We start from the raw sequence: 16,029 nt of genomic DNA, 5'->3' as shown, positions 1-16,029 counted from the left end.
AACGCCTTGGTGACCTTGACCTTGGGTATAATAGGCCAAGCCCCTGCACATACTTGTTTGCATGCTGAACAATGTTAATGTGAAGTTACAGTAAGATATAAGCAACAGTAACAAAGAAAAACAAAGGTTGCCAAAAAACTTTAAGCAAGAAAGGCCATGCTAGGGCGAGAAGAATAGCACCCCTTTTCTCCGAATAGTGGAGCTAAAAATGGTTTGTTTGTTCTGTAAGTGGAGCATATTTTACAGTATGAATGCAAGCATATATGAGTATGTGACTCCAGGGAGATTGCAGACTCCAAAAGCGGGATTCTTCGGTCTTTTGTGGGAAATGTACACAACAACTAACCACTCCAAAATGATCAAACAGTTGGTCTAGGTTGTTTCTTTAGATAACTGTTTCAACCAAATGATATAAATACATTGGAACAATCAGATACCCTTTATTATTTGGCATTTAAGGAGGTAGGTTACCTTCATATTTGTATGTGCGCATGTCCAACCGGAAGCTAACGTGACGATTTACGACGATGTTTACGACAAACTAAATGTGTTTGCATATTCATTCTTCTGAAAACAAATCATGAACCTGTCTTCGATCTGATGCTTTATGGTTTAATAATGCAGAAATGAATAAATTGCCGCAGAAACGCTTCAAAACAATGTTGCCTTAAAATGACGTCATTGACGTCATGACGTTACGTGTCAGTTACCGCGCAAAATTAATAGCTTTTACCTTGAAAGTACGTAATTCTGTGCATTTTCTTTATTTTAACTATTTTCAAATAACCATTATTTGCTGAAATATTTTTTGTGAGTCTTATGCTCTGAATAATAAGCAATATTTTGCTTCTTTTATGTAGTTATATTGAAATGTTATGCGGAATGTAAGAAAATGGATGATGAGAAGCAATGTTATTTGGAATATAGTTTGGTGAAAGGTTACTTGTTACGGCCATTTTCAAATAGAAAATCTAGCAGTTTGATTTGTAATACCTATTTTTCAGGTTCCGTTGATAATTTGTTACTTATGTACTAAAACTAAGATCTAAAATTGTTCAAATTTCAGTAGAAAATTGTGGTTTCTTGAATTGAATTGATGTTACCATGGAAACGAAGCCCGTTACCTATGTATCTAAATGTAAAATTTAAAAGCGTTGACACTGGTCTATTTAAGAAACACAGCTTCGGCTTTTTATTTTCATTTCAACAATATCCATGAGAATAATAGCAGCATGCTGAACGATTTTACCATGAAAAAATCCAGACGAGGAGTACTGCTGTAAGTATTCTAAGCTGTGAAATTTGTTTGAATAAATGCAAATAACACGAAACTATAACTTACGTTAGAAATAATATGTTTTAAAGCTACATCAACCAGAAAGATAATCTTATTCAATACTTTTAATAAGAAATTACGACAAAAAGCAAGATATAAGCTATTTTAAACATCTCTGTTGCCATGGTTACTTTAAACTTTAAGAAAAATAGGGTACCATGTAAAGTGCTTGGTATTTTACTAATAATATTCCCCAAATATTCCATGTTGGTCATTAACAGAATGGCACTGAAGCCGTCGAAAACCCCTATTTCTATACATACTTGTTTAAAAATTAGAGAAAATGCGTTACCATGGAAACACGAGCCCCGCGACATATACATTTTAAGCTTATATTAGAAAGCTAACGTGCATATTAGTAAAATTATCAATTATGCAGACTTCTACGGATATCAATGAAATTAAAATACACTGAAAAGTGTTAAATATCCGTATTTTCCTTCTTCTTTCAATATGAAATACGTTTGGAGGGTCATGTTCTTCAAACCTGGATAAAAAATGAACTTGAAGGGAAAGAGACAAACTAAACTGAGACTGTAGCAGTTAAAACTTCATATTACACGAAATACAAAAGAATGCTGCGGTTCAACTAATTTGAATTTACCCTTGTAACAAGGTAACCTACCTCCTTAACAATCAAAACATGTATTATCACCATTTTACTGTACCTACTGTCACTTTTAAACATGATTTTAATATCTAATCGTACATGGTCGCAACATGAGTTTTTCTAGTAAGTATAACTGTCTTTCTTTCACTGTCATCTTAACTTTAATGTCACATTCAGTGAGTTTTCACAACCACTCATGAATATTATGTAAATGTTACTTAACTGAATTCTAATTCTCTTTCACTGTCACATTTGAATGAATTTTGCATTTATGTCACACACAGTGAGTGGCAATGTTAACCTCAGCTTTCTTTCCAATGTTCAGCAGATCCAAGCCTTCAGTATCAGGAGTGTTAATATTAAAAGACAATAAAGAGTTTATTATGCTTTAAATATTGACAGGTAACTTCTGTATTCTGTCTGAATATTCCAGACGATAGAAAAACAACACTTTAGGGTCAGTGTGTAACTGAACGGATGATTCAGTAGCAACATCCTAAGCCAGCGTTACTGTGTGTTTTTCCTGTGTGGACTACTAGTAGCAACATTCTTGGTCAGTGTCACTGCGTGGAAACATAAAATAGCGATGTCCTAGTCAGCATTACTGTGTGACAGACTCTGCAGCAATGTTCTGGGTTAGTGTTATTACATGGAAGATTTTCCTGATGGTAGTCTCAGCTCCAGCCAGATAATGTAAAGTGATTCCATCTGTGAAGTGTGTCCTACTAACTAGTTGATCATCAATGACTCCCTGTAAAGCAGGTCCAAGTTAACTTTTTGGCTAAGACACAACTGAAATGATGCAACAATATTACTCATTAAGAGAAACCACAGCTAATAAGAATAGAGACAAAGGAGGGTGCCCAACAGTGAAATAAGACATGTGTAACACTAGAGCTATCACTGGAGTAAGCAATACCCTCAAAATACTTTTTTACCTGAGGAAACAGCATTTCAGGTGTAAAGTATTTAACTGACAAGAAGAGTTCAAACTGGAGTCATCACTAGAGGAGTTTTAAACAGTCAAATCATGACCTCTGACCATCAAATGACATCCCGACCTAGGACTTAGTAACCTGAATTATGCACTTTGTCATCTGGATGATGTAAACAATGAAGTTCATTCTAGTGGTTTAAAAATACAGACTAGACACAAATTCACGTTATTTGATCTTTATAGAGTTCTGTGACCTTGATCTTAGAACTAATGACCTGGGCTGTGCGTTCTGCAAGCTATCTTGATGATGTGTGCAGTTTACCTAACCAGTGTTCCTGGATTTTGTACCAGTACAAACCTGTTCTCTGATAGTAAATGCTTTTGTGTGTAAAGTTCCCCACATGTTTCAGAGGTTGAGGGCAAATTATTTCAGACACTTTTATCACACTGTCATGGAGAACATGTGCCTCACCCAAGGGTAAAACTCATGACCGACAGCAATGGTTGGAGGAACAGACAAAGATGGACAAAGATGGAGGTACAGGCAGATGTATACACAGCATTTCCATACATAGCCTTTAGCATCATAACAAATAATCAAAGAAAATATACGGTATCTAAGATAGACAAAAGAAACAGAAAACTGGTAACATCTAACACAGTATGCTAAAAATGAAAACTTTTTGATTCTGTGTTTAAACTTTGGCCTGCTGCCAGGAGGCGATTCTGCCTTTGCGGCCAGTACAGACCAAACGGCAATTTCCTACTTGTCCATACAGCAGTTAATACAATAAAATATGGTGAAAGCAATGTGTCTGTAAGTTGGACAATTAATTTAGCCAACCATATATAAATAAGTTCTGTAACACAATACTCACTTAGAGGTATACATCTTGTTTACTAACTCTTAGAAGATGTCTTTGAACAGCACAGGGCAATGTGATTTCATGCTTACAGCCATTGGAATAGAAACATTCTCATTCCTGAAATTATTAATAAAAAGAAAAGGAAAAGCTGCCAAAAGAATGGAAGAAACATGGCCTAAATTCAATATTTTAATGTAGTAGATATCAAGTGATCAAGAGACAGTTCTGGCAAATATCCAGGAGATACTGTTAGGAATTTAACTGGTTATTCAATAATGATACAAACCTTTAAATAATTTTTACTGTGATACTGGCTTACTTGAAAGAAAATTCTTTTAGTTATCAACTGTCACAATTTAGACTAATTCACTGTACCTAACTATTAAGACACTGGTCCTAGCTAATGTCTGAATTTGACCTAGATCCTATTTTATCTTTGAATGTCTTTCAAAGAAGTTGCAAGCTTTCTCATGTTTTGAACATATATTTCATTGTAACTTGAAAACTCTCTTTTAGAAATTTAATCCACTTAAAAATACCCTGCCACATTGTGATACAAAAATTGAACTGACTTTAACCTTGCCACTGTGTTTTACAAATTACACCCAAAGTTCTTGCCACTTTACACAACAAAAAATCACTTATATACCATGCCACTGTCTTTAACAAAATAACCTAACCCTGCCACTGCTTTACAAAATCAATAGTTTTACAGTCTGCTCATTGTGTTCTAAAATGCAATTTACTTAAAATATTTTGAATTTTGAACATTCACTCGCACAATTTTACAAAATAATTCATTTCACATTCATTCACTGCACATTCTTTCACTGCATTATATGTACAAAGTAATTCATTGACAGTCATTCAATTCACAAAAACATTACATTTACAACAATATCCTAACAACTATTTTCAGCTAACATTCACTTTATGATAAATACTGTTTTCTCTTCAGAAGATAGCTATTAAAGCTAATCTTTTCCTTTACTGTACCATATCATCCATATTTCTTGAAATTTAGTCCAAAAATATACAATATTCCTATAAAATATTAAATTCAAACAGTTGAAATTGTTGATAAAACAGAGTTTCATAAACAGAAGTAATATTCTTGCATGCTTGACAGGATATTTCCGTGCTTTTCCAGTGCTAGAAAAACTCATAATTTATGAATGAATGCGTAAATTCATACGCTACTATAACAAAATACAGCCTCAAAGAAAACCCTTCATTTTTCTTTATATCTGCTACAAATTGAAGAATAAGGCATGCAAGAAAAAGAATCAATGGCCTAAACAGTTACCCTCATGCTGGATATTCCCATCTTTATCCGCAACCAGTGAAAAATTCTTAAGCTTGTCAGCTGAGGAAATTCTCTGAACTTGCAACAGTTACACAGTTGAGCAATAATGATATGGTACTTTGGTGTCTTCAGACTGCCAAGTTTGACAGTGGCTATGAAACAGTACAGTCAGCAGTACAGTCTGCAGTGCAGTTGGCAGTACAGTCAAGGAGATAAGTAAACCTCACAGAAGCATCTCCTATGCAGTCAAAATGATTATCAACACAATCATGCATACAGCTCAATCACACATAAAAAATAAAAATGTCTGCAGGAAGACCACAACTAAACATATTTGTACTTAACCTTGAACTCTAAATAATATCTTCATTACTGCTCAAGTATGAAGACTGGGTCTTTGAAACAGAAACCTTGAAACTTAGTTGCCAAAAGAGGATAAATCTTTGGAGCTGAGTGTCCGGGGCATGATCCATTTGAAGAATTTTGAACTGAACAAAAGCTTAATGCATTCTATTGTAAACATTATATTTGGAGACATAGTATAACCAATTTTGAACTTTTTGTACAATATACATTGTGAAAATGATTGCAGGCCAAAACGCTTTAGACCTTTTAAGTAGGTTTGGTATTTAGACTACAGGTTGCTGGACTAGCTTATGCTAAAGAAACACTTCAATCTTTTCTGTTACAATAAAATGATCACTTAGTATCTGTATTTTTCCAAAACATTTGAGCCGTGCCATGAGAAAACCAACATAGTGGGTTTGCGACCAGCATGGATCCAGACCAGCCTGCGCATCCGCGCAGTCTGGTCAGGATCCATGCTGTTCGCTTTTAAAGCCTACTGCAATTAGAGAAACTGTTAGCGAACAGCATGGATCCTGACCAGACTGCGCAGATGCGCAGGCTGGTCTGGATCCATGCTGGTCGCAAAGCCATTATGTTGATTTTCCCATGGCACGGCTCATTTATTACTATTAAGTTATTATGCCATCAATATGCAGAACTATGCACTGAAAACTGACCTGCTAATAAAAATGCTTTTACTTTATATTTGTTGTTCAACTAGACAGTAATTCAGTGTATTGGCTAACTGACTCAAAATCAAAACAAAATTTTACTTTGTTAAGTAACATGTAATTGTTTGAATTTATATTCACTCTTCAAGCTTAGAAAACCAAAAATAAACTCCTTGCTAATTGACCTTTGATATATATTAAGTGTTAATCAAATTAAAAGTTTTTTTTTAACTTAATTGAGCGAAACATTTTTCTCCCATCTACCACTGTTTATCTATCCTCATGGCAACAGTAATCGAAAGCTGGCTTGGTGGAATTCCTCTTCAATAGCTGTATGGGACAGATAGCTTCCTGGAATCCTTCCCAAATAGCTGTATGGGACAGGTGGATTGGTGGAATTCCTCTCAAATACCTGGTTGGGACAGCTGGCTTGGTAGAATTCCTCCTTCTGAAGCTGTTCTGACAGCTAACTTGGACATAAGTATAGGACATTAGATGGCTTGGTGGAATTTCTTCCCCCAACACCTGGTTGAGATAGCTGGCTTGGAGGATTTTCTACCCAAAAGCTGAGTTAGAGAAAGTAGAACAGCTGGCTTGGTAGAATTCCTCCTTTTGAAGCTGTTTTGATGGCTAATTGGGATGAAAGTACAGGAAATTATAGGAGCGTATAGGACAGGTGTATGGAAGTTTGCTAGCTTGTGGAATATCCTCCTCGGCAGCTGAGAGAGAGCTGGGTTGGTGGAATTCAACACGGCAGCAGTTTTGACACAGCTATCTGGTTTGAGTTTCCAGTCTTAGAAGAACAGGACAGCTTTTCCTGAGAGAAGCATGGGACAGCTAGCTTGGTTGAACATCCACCCCGGCAGCAGAACTTTACAGTTGCCTTTGGGCATCCAGCCTTAAGGATTGAAAAAGCAAGTAAGTAGAAAAGAGGCTTTGACATTTATTCTTTGTAAAACAGACTTGATTCCAGCCATCTGTTCTTTCAACAATTTAAATCAATGAGTCAGTTAGTAATGCTTCATTCAAAACAGAATGTTCAGATTTCCTTGATGGTAGAATTCTTTTAAAAAATTAATTACTTTAATATTCATAAATAAAACCTTTAAACTATGAAATGGTTGATTTTTTTAATATTTTCAAAATAATATCTATAATAAAGAAGTGAATCTAACCAGCAACCCAATGCCTAATTTTTGTACAAGTAAATACAGTTTAAGTACTCTGTTACAGCAGCGGTTTTAAGGTTATGCTCCTTTATCAAATTTTTAGCCTCCAATCTTTTATTTAAAGGTATAGGTAAAGCCATCTAAATATTGATATAATGTTCAGAACAAAACACTGTGCTCTTTATTTACTTTGCAATGCAGATACTTATATCATACAGCTTCAGAAAGAAGTGAATGGCTGATGATCTTCCTACATTCTACCATATCATGCCTATCACTGCAATATAGTCCAAAAATATATGACGGTGGCCAAAACTTGTCCTTAAAATGTGTTGATATGGCAGTTTTCGTACAAACCCAGTAGCCAGAATTGAATCTTTGCCTTATTCTACCATATCCCTAACCGCTACCAGACTTTAATTATTAAGAAATTATCAAATATGCAAATAGTTGAGTTTGAATTTTAACCAGTAGCCATTTTTTCTTTGGCTTTTATCACCAGTACCACAGTCCTAGCAATGAAATTCAGTGTTCTCTGTGAAATTCTGTGATGTATAACCGTCTGATTCTGTACGAATTTAGGATGAATTTTGGATGAATCCCATTGCTATTAATACTGTTAATCAGAAATATAAACTTATAGTAACTTAAACTTTTGAATTATTGCTTAATTCCAAAAAACACACTATGATCAGTGTGCTATCACTTAAAGGAATGTTCAGATAGAACACTGAAATCATATATAAACAAGAGGACCATGATGGTCCTGAATCGCACACCTCTTCCGACATGACCCAGTTTTGAGTATGATGTCGTTTTTTCTATTATTTGACATAGTGACCTAGTTTTTGAGCTCATGTGACCCAGTTTTGAACTTGACCTAGATATTATCAAGATAAAAATTCTGACCAATTTTCATGAAGATCAATTGAAAAATATGGTCTCTAGAGAGGTCACGAGGTTTTTCTATTATTTGACCTATTGACCTAGTTTTTGAAGGCATATGACCCTGTTCTAAATTTTACCTAGATATCATCAAGGTGAACATTCTCACTAATTTTCATGAAGATCTCATGAAAAATATGGCCTATAGAGAGGTCACAAGGTTTTTTTATTTTTATATCTACTGGCCTAGTTTTTGACCGCACGTGACCCAGTTTCAAAACTAACCTAGATATCATCAAGGTGAACATTCAGATCAATTTTCATGAAGATCCATTGAAAAATATGGCCTCTAGAGAGGTCAAAAGATTTTAATAATTTTAAACCTACTGACCTAGTTTTTGACCGCAGTTGACCCAGTTTCAAAATTGACCTAGATATCATCAAGATGAACATTCAGACCAACTTTCATACAGATCCCATGAAAAGTATGGCCTCTAGAGAGGTCACAAGGTTTTTTTATTATTTGACCTACTGACCTAGTTTTTAGGGCACGTGACCCAGTTTCAAACTTGACCTAGATATCATCAAGATGAACATTCTGACCAATTTTTATGGAGATCCATTCACAAGTATGGCCTCTAGAGAGGTCACAAGGTTTTTCTATTTTTAGACCTACTGACCTAGTTTTTGACAGCACATGACCAAGTTTCGAACCTGACCTAGATATCATCAAGATGAACATTCAGACCAATTTTCATACAGATCCCATGAAAAATATGGCCTTTAGAGAGGTCACAAGGTTTGTCTATTATTTGACCTACTGACCTAGGTTTTGAAGGCATGTGACCCACTTTCAAACTTGGCCTAGATATCATCAAGATGAACATTCAGACCAACTTTCATACAGATCCCATGAAAAATATGGCCTCTAGAGAGGTCACAAGGGTTTTCTATTATTTGACCTACTGACCTAGTTTTTGAAGGCACGTGACCCACTTTCAAACTTGACCTAGATATCATCAAGATGAACATTCAGACCAACTTTCATACAGATCCCATGAAAAATATGGCCTCTAGAGAGGTCACAAGGGTTTTCTATTATTTGACCTACTGACCTAGTTTTTGAAGGCACGTGACCCACTTTCAAACTTGACCTAGATATCATCAAGGCAAACATTCTGACCAATTTTCATGAAGATCTCATGAAATATATGGCCTCTAGAGAGGTCACAAGGTTTTTCTATTTTTAGACCTACTGACCTAGTTTTTTGACCGCATGTGACCCAGTTTCAAACTTGACTTAGATATCATCAAGGTGAACATTCTGACCAATTTTCATGAAGATCTTTTGAAATATATGGCCTCTAGAGAGGTCACAGGGTTTTTCTATTTTTAGACCTACTGACTTAGTTTTTGACAGCACATGACCAAGTTTCGAACTTGACCTAGATATCATCAAGATGAACATTCAGACCAATTTTCATACAGATCCCATGAAAAATATGGCCTTTAGAGAGGTCACAAGGTTTGTCTATTATTTGACCTACTGACCTAGGTTTTGAAGGCATGTGACCCACTTTCAAACTTGACCTAGATATCATCAAGATGAACATTCAGACCAACTTTCATACAGATCCCATGAAAAATATGGCCTCTAGAGAGGTCACAAGGGTTTTCTATTATTTGACCTACTGACCTAGTTTTTGAAGGCACGTGACCCACTTTCAAACTTGACCTAGATATCATCAAGGCTAACATTCTGACCAATTTTCATGAAGATCTCATGAAATATATGGCCTCTAGAGAGGTCACAAGGTTTTTCTATTTTTAGACCTACTGACCTAGTTTTTGACCGCATGTGACCCAGTTTCGAACTTGACCTAGATATCATCAAGGTGAACGTTCTGACCAATTTTCATGAAGATCTTTTGAAATATATGGCCTCTAGAGAGGTCACAAGGTTTTTCTATTTTTAGACCTACTGACCTAGTTTTTGATGGCATGTGACCAAGTTTCGAACCTGACCTAGATTTCATCAAGGTGAACATTCTGACCAATTTTCATGAAGATCTTATGAAATATATGGCCTCTAGAGAGGTCACAAGGTTTTTCTATTTTTAGACCTACTGACCTAGTTTTTGATGGCACGTGACCCAGTTTCGAACTTGACCTAGATATCATCAAGATGAACATTCTGACCAACTTTCATAAAGATCCCATGAAAAATGTGACCTCTAGAGTGGTCACAAGCAAAAGTTTACGGATGGACGTACGGACGCACGCACGGACGACGGACACCGCGCGATCACAAAAGCTCACCTTGTCACTTTGTGACAGGTGAGCTAATAAAAAATTAATGACAAAAAACATGTCCTACAAATGCAAAAAAAAATCATATGACCAGCAACCCTCAGATTTTGATTTGTGGATTTTCACTAAACCAAGTAAATAGCCTGGCTACAACTGATGCACACATCTTATGATATGGTAGAGTCTGTTATCTTTTTATTTTGAGGGCTGACTTAAACACTTTCATACAGTGCTCTTTCACACTAACAGTGGCAGAAAAACACCTTATTCTACCTTATCATCCCTATTCACAGAAATGTAGCCTTAAAATGCTGTGATATGGTAGTTCTAGAAACCTGTAGCCAGCATGTCTTTGCCTTATCCTACCATATTCCTAAGAGATTATTTCTAAATGAAGTAAGATATAGCTATTCAATCTTAACTATGGTCTAGCTGTTATAATACCTGGCCTCCGCTTGATTTTGTTTAAACCGGCCTGGCTATCTATAAAAGTTGACAAAGTAAATGATAAGGTAGAATCTTAAACTGTATTTAATTTTGGGACATAAAGCATATTGGCAGACATCTTTCCTAAAACACTACTATGATTATTGCATTAAACTTAGAACAGAATCAATGTCTGCACTTCATAAACACTATATGCTTTATTCAAGCTTATCTGACAATAACTGTATTTGCACTAAGCAATGTGGAGTTATGATATAACAATTACAGTCAACACTGTTACAATGACTGACACAAGTGACCTTTCCTAACCCAGTGGCTGGTACCTTCCTTCTAACAGTGGCTGACACTTTAAAAATGTGATTTTACTTGCTTATTACAGTAACTGAAAATATCTTTTTCCTTAAATGTGGTTAATGATGAACTAATGAACTATAATTGTATAATTACTTCCAATTTTGAACCCATGAAAAAATTGCATGTTGTGAAATAACATCAATATATAAGCATGAAACTCAATCTACAATATACTTTAATGGCAGTTCAGTAGCCAAACTTCTCCGTAATAATAATTTAGTAAATACTTACAAAATGTAGCCAGTACCTACTAACAAGTTTGTAGCAATAAAAGGTAAGTTACCATTATTTCTATCACTTAATTGGTAATATTCCTACATCTCTGTCTTAATTAGTATCTCTGCCTTAACCAGTCATAAAAAACATCTAACAATAAAGCATAGCATGTACCTCTGCCTTAATCACTGATGTATTAATTTATAAATTGAAACAAGAGGACCATGATGGTCCTGAATCACTCACCTGTCCCCACATGACCCAGTTTTGAACTGAGTATGACGTCATTTTTTCTATTATTTGATATAGTGACCTAGTTTTTGAGCTCATGTGACTCAGTTTTGAACTTGACCTAGATGTCATCAAGATAAAAATTCTGACCAATTTTCATGAAGATCCTTGAAAAATATGACCTCTAAGTGAGGTCACAAGGTTTTTCTATTATTTGACCTAATTACCTAGTTTTTGAAGGCACATGACCCAGTTCTGAATTTGACTTAGATATTATCAAGGTGAACATTCTCACCAATTTTCATGAAGATCTTGTGAAAAATATGGCCTCTAGAGAGGTCACAAGGTTTTTCTATTTTTACACCTACTGACCTAGTTTTTGACTGCAGCTGACCCAGTTTTGAACTTGACCTAGATATCATCAAGATGAACATTCAGACCAACTTTCATACAGATATCATCAAGATGAACATTCAGACCAACTTTCATATAGATTCCATGAAAAATATGGCCTCTAGAGAGGTCACAACGTTTTTTTTATTATCTGACCTAATGACCTAGTTTTTGAAGGCATGTGACCCAGTTTCAAACTTGACCTAGATATCATTACGGTAAACATTCTAACTTTCATGAAGATGCATTGAAAAGTATGGCCTCTAGAGAGGTCACAAGGTTTTTCTATTTTTAGACCTACTGACCTAGTTTTAGACCGCACTGGACCCAGTTACAAACTTGACCTAGATATCATCAAGATGATCATTCTGACCAATTTTCATAAAGATCCCATGAAAAATGTGGCCTCTAGAGTGGTCACAAGCAAAAGTTTACGGATGCAGGGACGCACGCACGGACGACGGATGCTGCATGATCACAAAAGCTCACCTTGTCACTTTATGACATGCGTGTTAAAAAAGCAGGCAGTATATTTGGATCAGGCATAATTTATTCAATACAAAAATGTCTGAACAATAATTAATCACCATGAAAAACTGAACAATCAATTCTGGCCAAAATATGACATAACAGCTTAACTTTTCTATTTTGGGCAATAGTATAAATCAATGCCCAGGAATTGTCAGTTTTCTTCACTTTATGCTGTGATATATATTTACCTGCGTTGATGATGGGTATTTTACAATAAAAGAGGAGTCAGTTTATTTTTCTCCCTGCCTTATCTGTCATTATCTTTAAGAATAACCCGAGTAACCAGCACATAATATAACACAAAAACCACTGAACGGCAGTTTTGATCAATACATATATGAAATTTACAGTACTTTCCATTGTGTCTGTTCTGTAGAATATTAAAGTTTGGTAATGATGACCTTAAATGAAATAAATGGTGGGCGGTGACCTAGTGGCTAAGTGTGTGACACTTCCCTCGAGTACTACTTGTTAGAGCCCAGTAACACCAGTACTTCCAGTCTTAAGAGTATGGACTGATGAACACCGCATACTAATACACTGCTTGCTTACTTAATGCAGATGTGAGAAACTAGACAAATTTTCCAATTTAGACACCCTTATTTCTCCAATACTTTAACTTGAAATCTTTCCACTGAGAAAGCAGCAAACATGCAAAGTGCAGTGCAAGGGAGGGAGGTGTACTGTGCAAGGGAGGAACGCATGCCACCTTCTCAACTGAATGTTCCTTGTCAAAGATAAGAGAAATAGAGGACTGCAAAAAAAGTTTTTAAAGCATTTATGAAAGAAAAGCACAATGTTAAAAGTTTGTAGATTTAGTAATGCAAGCTTGGATTCAGTACATGATGAAATATAATAGACCTTTTCTGGAGTTATAAAGATGGAATTCTTCATGGTATTCTCAAGACCTAACCAAATCATATCTGTACATTTGAAATAGTGCCAGTCACAACATACAGCACATTAATTTGGACTTTAGAACATCCTACTTTGTATTTATTTAAGTTATCAACGCTGCTAATAATGCAGTAACTGGATGCGTATTGTTTATAAATTCAAGGGACATAACTCTGATGTAACTTATCTAAACTGGCTTATTCTTTGACCTTGACCTAGATTTTGCAGAAATAACATCCATATCAAAGAAAATATACCCTTAGTTGTAAAGTACACACACAATTTTCTTTCTGAACATTCAGTAATTCAAGGGCAGTAACTCTGAAAATACTGCAACCTTGCATTTCATAGAGTCCTATCCTGTATTGCCATAGCCAAGATAAATAAACCAATCCTTTTACTGACTCCTATTCACATCAAATTGACATTCAGTTTAATGATACCCGACAGTGACAAAAGTCCAACAAAATCGCATATAAAACCTTCACTAAAATTTCTGTGAGAAAAAGGCAGAACTTGCCAAAATTTCCAAAACAGCTATAACTTTGCTTAAGATTTTGCTGCCAGTTGACCCAAAAATACTAAAGGCTGCTACACATTCTACAGCTTTAATTGTAATATCAAAGTCACAGGATACCTAGGAATAAACTGGCTGGAAGTAAAGAATGTTAGCCAAACCATTCTACATGTACTTACTTGAAGAATGAAAATGTCTTAAACTGGTTTTCACTGAGGTATGTTCTCGTTCCCATTCTGGCAGCTAGAAGGTCATTGCCGTGGTGATGTTAGGAAAATGAATTCCAGAAAGTTGAAGGTAAGCTCCAGTTGGAGGTTATTTAATGCTATGGTGCACCTCTTCACTCTAACGCATATTGCTCTATGCCTATAGAGCTGTTCAAGTAGAATCACAGCTGGCCATTGTGGTAAGATTCATCCACCACACATTTGGAGGTTACAGCATCTTGTGGTGCAGTGTTTCAGACTCTTTAAATAGCAGTGGCAGGAAATTCTAGTAACATCATCATGACCTTGTCCTTTCCATTTTAGAACTGTTAAAATAAAAACAAGAGGACCATGATGGTCCTGAATCGCTCACCTATCCCCACATGACTCAGTGTTGAACTGAGTATGACGTCGTTATTTCTATTATTTGACATAGTGACCTAGTTTTTGAGCACGTGACCTAGATATCATCAAGATAAAAAATTCTGACCAATTTTCATGAAAATCCATTGAAAAATATGGCCTCTAGAGAGGTCACAAGGTTTTTCTATTATATGACCTAATGACCTAGTTTTTGAAGGCACGTGACCCACTTTTAAACTTGACCTAGATATCATCAAGATGCACATTCTCACAAATTTTCATGAAGATCTTGTAAAAAATATGGCCTCTAGAGAGGTCACAAGGTTTTTCTATTTTTTGACCTACTGACCTAGTTTTTGACCGCACATGACCCAGTTACGAACCTGACCTAGATATCATCAAACTGAACATTCTCAACAATTTTCATGAAGATCCATTGAGAAATATGGCCTCTAGAGAGGTCACAAGGTTTTTCTATTTTTTGACCTACTGACCTAGTTTTTGACCCCACGTGACCCAGTTTCGAACCTGACCTAGATATCATCAAGGTGAACATTCTGACCAATTTTCATGAAGATCTCATGAAAAATATGGCCTCTAGAGAGGTCACAAGGTTTTTCTATTTTTAGATCTACTGACCTAGTTTTTGACCCCACGTGACCCAGTTTCGAACCTGACCTAGATATCATCAAGATGAACATTCTGACCAACATTCATGAAGATTTCATGAAAAATATGGCCTCTAGAGAGGTCACAAGGTTTTTCTATTTTTAGATCTACTGACCTAGTTTTTAACCCCACGTGACCCAGTTTCGAACTTAACCTAGATATCATCAAGGTAAACATTCTGACCAAATTTCATGAAGATCCATTGAAAAATATGATCTCTAGAGAGGTCACAAGGTTTTTCTATTTTTAGACCTACTGACCTAGTTTTTGACCGCACGTGACCCAGTTTCGAACCTGACCTAGATATCATCAAGGTGAACATTCTGACCAATTTTCATGAAGATCCATTGAGAAATATGGCCTCTAGAGAGGTCAAAAGGTTTTTCTATTTTTAGACCTACTGACCTAGTTTTTGACCCCACATGACCCAGTTTCAAACTTGACCTAGATATCATCAAGGTGAACATTCTGACCAGTATTCATGAAGATCTCATGAAAAATATGGCCTCTAGAGAGGTCACAAGGTTTTTCTATTTTTAGACCTACTGACCTAGTTTTTGACCCCAAGTGACCCAGTTTCGAACTTGACCTAGATATCATCAAGGTGAACATTCTGACCAGTGTTCATGAAGATCTCATGAAAAATATGGCCTCTAGAGAGGTCACAAGGTTTTTCTATTTTTAAATCTACTGACCTAGTTTTTAACCCCACGTGACCCAGTTTCGAACTTGACCTAGATATCATCGAGGTGAACATTCTGAACAAT

At 35.8% G+C, this 16,029-nt stretch overlaps 1 long non-coding RNA gene across 1 annotated transcript in view; it reads right to left on the bottom strand.

The window, feature by feature from the left end:
- Positions 1–1,873: 1,873 nt before the first annotated feature.
- LOC123545159 (uncharacterized) overlaps positions 1,874–16,029 on the bottom strand; it is a 31,378-nt gene continuing 17,222 nt past the window's right edge. Inside the window, exons 3-5 of the long non-coding RNA XR_006685277.2 lie at positions 14,204–14,556; positions 3,762–3,866; positions 1,874–2,738 (exon numbers count right to left, since the gene is read on the bottom strand). This is a non-coding gene — a long non-coding RNA (uncharacterized LOC123545159). The remainder of the gene's footprint in view (positions 2,739–3,761; positions 3,867–14,203; positions 14,557–16,029) is intronic.

Source organism: Mercenaria mercenaria, chromosome 1 (genome assembly GCF_021730395.1).
Source record: "Mercenaria mercenaria strain notata chromosome 1, MADL_Memer_1, whole genome shotgun sequence".
NCBI classification, from domain to species: domain Eukaryota; kingdom Metazoa; phylum Mollusca; class Bivalvia; order Venerida; family Veneridae; genus Mercenaria; species Mercenaria mercenaria.
Note: the sequence above shows the minus strand (reverse complement) of the source record. Positions and strands in the feature narration are given on the sequence as shown.